Source organism: Pteropus alecto, unplaced genomic scaffold (genome assembly GCF_000325575.1).
Source record: "Pteropus alecto unplaced genomic scaffold, ASM32557v1 scaffold146, whole genome shotgun sequence".
Taxonomy (NCBI): Eukaryota; Metazoa; Chordata; class Mammalia; order Chiroptera; family Pteropodidae; genus Pteropus; species Pteropus alecto.
In genome coordinates, this window is record NW_006442107.1 from 12,596,105 (window position 1) to 12,602,160 (window position 6,056).

The 6,056-nt window shown below is 43.6% G+C and overlaps 1 pseudogene; it reads right to left on the reverse strand.

The window, feature by feature from the left end:
- Window positions 1-5,464: 5,464 nt before the first annotated feature.
- On the reverse strand, window positions 5,465-5,580 carry LOC112469437 (annotated as a pseudogene).
- Between the last annotated feature and the right edge of the window lie 476 nt (window positions 5,581-6,056).

Sequence of the window (6,056 nt, forward strand, 5' to 3'; positions counted from 1 at the left end):
GGTGGCCCACAGTCAAGCACTGAGTCTCTACCAAGTCCCAGTAACAAGTCAAAAGTTGTGTCTCGATAGGTGAATAATTATATGAAGGGATAATATGGTTTTATTATCTTATTCTGTTCTGTGATTCACCTACAGAGGCTTGCCAAAGACTGCAAATGGCACTTCTATCTTCTACTGACACCAAGCATTGTCGGACTGCGGGATCATGTGGCCCAAGTGACAAAGCAGCCTACATAATAGTCTGGACCTGTTTCAGAGACATCTTTTATTCTGAGCTCCACCCCAAATTAGCAGATTTTCATGTCACTTAGTAAATGGGTCAGAGGAACCCACCCAAATGAAATATATGTTGCCTCTCAAATCCAAAGAGGTCCCTAGGCATTGTGTCCCTTTCTCAGTAGATGGGATCAGAGGCAGCAACTTGCCCTTCATTATGGAAGAGATAGCTTAACACACTCCAGACCACCAGACACTTAGAAATTTTACAATGGCAGGAGGCCCTTGAATTTTTGTAGAATTTATTTCCTGCCCTCTGGCATGAAAGTGTCTTACCAAGGTCTATAGAGTAGTTGCTATTTCCTGATTGCTAGATCTAACCAGCATAATACTATCCATATAATGGACCAATGTCATGTCCTATGGGAGAGAAAGGCAATCAAGGTCCCTGGGGGCTAGATTATGAAATAGGGATGAAGGGCAAAAAGCTGAATGCAGCAGCATGAGCTGGGGTCTATGAGGATGTTCTGAAACTAGTTTGACTTCCTATTGCCTTTGGTCTCCTGCAGAGACCAAGACCCTTTATCTCAGAGCTATACCTACACACTTGGTCCAGGATTCAGGGGAAGGTGGGACGATTGCAGGCCCAGCAATTATCTCACAAACCAAGGTGAGTAGCAGAAAGTATTAGTGTGTATGAGATACTGCATGACTGTTGTTGCCCTTTGGCCCAATAAATCTCCCACAAGAATCTCTTTTGTGACCCAACCTATCCAGAAAAATGCAGAAAATTGAATTCAGCCTAGCTTCATCGACACATTATACATCCACTACAGCCTATAGTCACGTATTCTGGGAATATGCTTATTTTTCACAGGAGCTGGAGAAAAAGGGATGCATGGTACAAAGCTGATCCATCCTTTCTAAGGAAAATGCCATCATTTTACAATGTAAACTTTACCTCCTTCACAGTCTTGAGAAACCATCTCCCTCATTGTTTGGATCACATGGTGGCAACCAAGTTCTCATTTCCCATCTAGGATGGTGTATGCTAACACCACCAGCCAAGAGCTTTGAGTAAGTGAATGGTCCCTGGAGTTCTGGACCTGCAGAGCACACAATGTGAGAGCAGCATCATGGTTGATTTACACTAGGAATAAGCATCACACGATTAGGGTCTCTTTAACCAGAGAAAGAAGCGGGGGGCAGGGAGAAGGAGAGGGAGGGAGACAGAGAAAAAGACAGAGACAGAGACAGAGGGAGAGACAGAAAAAGAGAAAGAGGAAGAAAGAAGGAGGAGGAAGAGGAGGAGGAAAGGGAAGAAGGGGGAAGGAGGAATGAAAAGAGAAAGAGACAGAGGAAAAAGAAAAGATAAAATGCTTAGATGTGATTCTAGCCAGCTGTCTTCCAGGTACCCAAGCAGGAACAGGATCTTGGGTTGCTACCTTAGGCAATTGTTTTTTTTTATTTATTAGCCCTCACCAAAGACTTTTCCTAAATTGAAGAATGTGAAAATATGATATGCAGTTGGTTCTATGATGAGGTAGTCTTCATCAGCAACAGTATCAATCAACTCTGTGAAGAGCCAACCTTGAAACTCTAATTGGATGGCTTAGAGAAGGAAAATGATGATTGAAAACTAGGCAAGCTGGCATCTGGAGTTCTCTAAGACTATGGCTCACAAGATAAAGAGCTAGTTCTCCCTCTGCAATGCCAATGATCAGCAATTTGAGGAAATCCCTTCCTGCTCTAGGCCTGGGGCTTCATATATGAAAGCATTGTCCCTTCTAGTTCCTGCCCAGTGACACCATTGGAGACTGAAGGGAGTGAGGAAAGATGCAGAGGAAGTCAGTGGAGAGAAAATTCAAAGCCACTGCATAGCCGAGGAGTTCGGGGGTTGGGGGGTACCCTTGCACTGCCAGCATTCGTGCTCAGAGCGATGGCCCTGCGTCAGCCAGAGAAGTACAAGCTATTCTCTCCATCTTTTCTTTCCCGAAGAGAACAATAATTAGAACGAAATATTAAATATAAAGAAAACAATCTTTTAAGATGTTTATATATATTTAAGTTTAGAACAAAATTCAATTTGGGTATTTAAAAGTGGATAGAGTTCAGTTATCTGAAAGCTTTAGCTCTGCAGAATCCCTCAGCTCTCAAGATTCCAAGATTTGGAGGAACTGTGGTGAATAAATCAGAACAACCTTGTTTTGTCATCACTTGTAGATGACTCACCACCATTATTTTAAATACCAATTGCTGTCTCGTGCATGGAGGCAGTGATGTCTGTAGGGGCTGTGGCAAGCAACCTCATGTCAGAGCTGAAGGAGACCTGGACTTTACATTTTCCAGATGAGGTGTGAGGCCACAGACGTTAGGCCACTTGCCCAAGGCCATCCAGGTAGATCTGTAGCCTCCCTAACCAGGGCCAGTGCCCGCCCAGGTGCCAAGCCAATGCCCAGATGGTGGTGCTCCTCGGCTCCTATAACCCCAGAAAGTCTCCTCACTTTTGATGAACCTGACCCTTTCAACATGTTATCTGCCTGTTTCCCATCTCCAGGAGGAATCTCAAGAAGAGAAGGTGTTTAGGGACAAAGTGAGGCTCTACCTCAGGAGAGAGCTCAAGTTTCACTCTTACATGCTCTGTGCCTGAAAAAGGATATGGGAGTCCCTCTGCTTCCTAGGGACTTAGGGTCTTCTGCTTTACCACCACTACTTTAGTCTCACTGCAAAATTGAGGTATTTTTCTACTTCCGAACATTGAGCTGCTGAGAGCACTCTCTGATGACTTCTGGCTGAGTTTCTGCAACAAGGTGCAGCTCTCAAAGGCCATTTTGTTTAGGGAAGAGAAAATATGGGAAACTAACATTGAGATGATTTAAACAAAGGCAGTGTCTTCATTCATTTCTCCCTCCATCCTTTCTTTCCCTTTCTTCCCTTGCATGTGTGTGTGCATGTACGTGTGTGTGTGTGTGTGTGTGTGTGTGTGTGTGTTTGCAGAAAATTAAGATCTGAAACAGACCCTCCCCAGGAGATGCTCACAGACTCAAATGCATTAAACAGACAAATAAATGCATGGCCCTAACAAGGTGCATGCCAAAAGAGTCGTCCAAATAATATATGGTGGAAGACAAGGAAATTCAGTATGTATTGAATACCGGGAGGTGACATTTGAGCTGGAATGATGAACAGGGAACAAAAGAAGGAGTTGCAGGATGATATGCATCCCAGTGGCGATTAATGCAAAAACTCACTGTGAGAACTCAGAGTGGATTACTGTCACAATCCCCATTCTGTGGATAAGAAAACTGAGGTTCTTTGCCCACAGCAATCTGTCCAAGTTTACTCAATGCATATAAAGCCTGCGCAGCAGGTACAAACTCTAGCAGTTTGACCTTGACTCTTAATCACCACTGTATATAGTGTCCCTGAGATCCTGGGTGAAGGCAGAGTAGAGCAGGATGCAGAAGGGCAGAGCAGAGCAACCAGGGCCAAATCTCCAAGGCTCTCCAGGAAGCCTAGCACTCTCCACATTAGCTGGTTTGTCCGAGCCTGACACTCCCCTTCTGTTTATGGCTTGGACCTATCCGGCTGTCAGCAACCCGGAGCAGATGCTCACTTAATCCTCGGGATTAGCTCCAGATCATGGAGAATAGTCAGCAGTCAGCCAAGGCGAGATGCAGGTGGTACCTTGCATGCATACTCTTCCAAATCCAGTTTTCTAAATGTACTGTGGATACCCAGTTCTATCCCTACATTGTGCTCCATAAACATAGAAGAAGCAGAAACCTGAGACAAGCCTGCCAAAAGTTCTAGCGACCATAACAAAGGAGGTAATGTCTTGTTATTTGGAAAATGCTTTGAAATCTATAGTAAATGGATGAATGTGTGTGTGTGTGTGTGTTGTGTGTGTGTGTATGTGTGTGTGAGAGAGAGAGAGAGACAGAGACAGAGACAGAGACAGAGACAGAGAGACAAGATGGAAGAAGGGAGAGATACACCCTAAACTTAATAGTGCTATATACTTAAAATACAATAACTCAAATTTTGATGAAATATACATATTCATATACTTATCCATTATATCCTCAAATGTAGAAAGAAATACCTAGCCTTCTAAAGAACAAAATATTCAGTTGAGAAAGAGAGAAGTGGGCACCATTAGGTACCCAGGGTCTCTAACAACCTGTGTGACTCAAGGCAGGGGCCAGCAGCCTAGCTCCTCATTTCAAAGCTGGGTGGAGCAGAGCCAGCCATTCCTGTCTCCTAGGCTAACAGTGAGGAATCCATGTGCAGTGCTTTAGAAAGTGGAAAATGCTAAATACATAAAAGGGCTAATTATCAGTAATCATCATCGTCATCATAACTTACTACTGAGGATGACAGGCACAAGTGGGGAAGAAGCAGACGCCATTATAATTATCTGGAAGCCACAGCCAAAAGCACTTTTAAGCCATATTTCCCACCTACTACATTCCCTACTTCTGTACTTTCTGTTCTCAGTCTCAGAGATTAGGGAGAATTTTGGTATTTTGTTATTGTAAGGTGATTGCTGGCATAAAGTCCCCAAATTAAAAAGGCCTTGTTTCCCTGCTATATTTGTTGAACTGCCTCTAGCCGGAGAAAGCTTGCACTGATGTGAAAAGTCAAATGTGCCTTATTCCCCATAGAACATGATGCCTTCCCGGCTATGGTGCCTGATTCAATCTCATCCCTCCACTCAGCAGTCATTCCATTTTGATGGGCTCTTGGTGACTACCCAATTTTCTCGGTAAGGCACTGTTGGTCTGGATATTGACCTGGAAGCCACTAAACAAATATGGAAGCCACTAAAACTGAGCAAGCTTATTTCTAAGTTACCTTTGAGGCTGCATGTGCAGCCCGGCTAAAGGGAACTACGTACTTAGCAAAATGTTTCACCTTTCTACTTATTGGTCTCAGCTCTCTGTCAGCTGAGCTTCTTGTCTTGAATTCTTTTCTCTGTTTAAGTTTTCTCCTACCCTCTTTACCATAGGAAGCCCATTTCTAAGCAGTTTCTTCCCTCCCTGCTTCACCTTCTCTTCTGCTTTTCTAAAAGCTAGGAAAGAAAGTCACACATGAGGCCTTGAGTTTTTCTCTTCTCCTGGTCTCCTTCCCCGTCTTTGCTACATCTTAAATGTCTTTTCTCAGATAGTTTTGTATGTTCTCTGATTTTTTAGTGAATGTAATTGTTATTCTAAAAAAACAAGTAAGATTTTTTTTTTTTTATTTATGCCTATAGCACCTGGTCTTCCTATGTAGTCTCCCATCCAAGTACTAACGAGGCCCAACCCTGCTTAGCTTCCGAGATCAGACATCAGGCTTGTTCAGGGTGGCATGGCCGTAGACCATGGACTATGTGGCTCCACTGAGGTGTGAACCCAGGACCTTCTGCATGTAAAGTAGACGTGCTAACCACTAACTATGGAACCACATCCTAAAGTAAGAATTCAGTGTATCACTCCACTTCCTTTCTCCCTTTCTCTTTTGCTCGTTGAATTATTGCACCTGCTTAGTTATATTGGCACTATAGGAGAAAAGGAAAAGTAGGCAGCAGAATCTTTATGTTTCTAGACAGAATCTTTGTGTTTAAGTAAGGGAAAGGGGGATAAACAGTGACCGTGCTCACCACTCAGCTCCTTTCCCTTCTGGATATTCACGCGGTCCCTTCCTGCTTACTCCTCTCCCCCAGGCCACGGCTTCTCTAAGACCACATCACTTCAGAAGGGGAAAACACTGTTAAAGGAGCACTGCCCTTGGCTTCTGAGATTGTGGGTAAGCTTTGATTTCTTCTACATTACTTTTCTTTATTTTCCAAGTGTTCT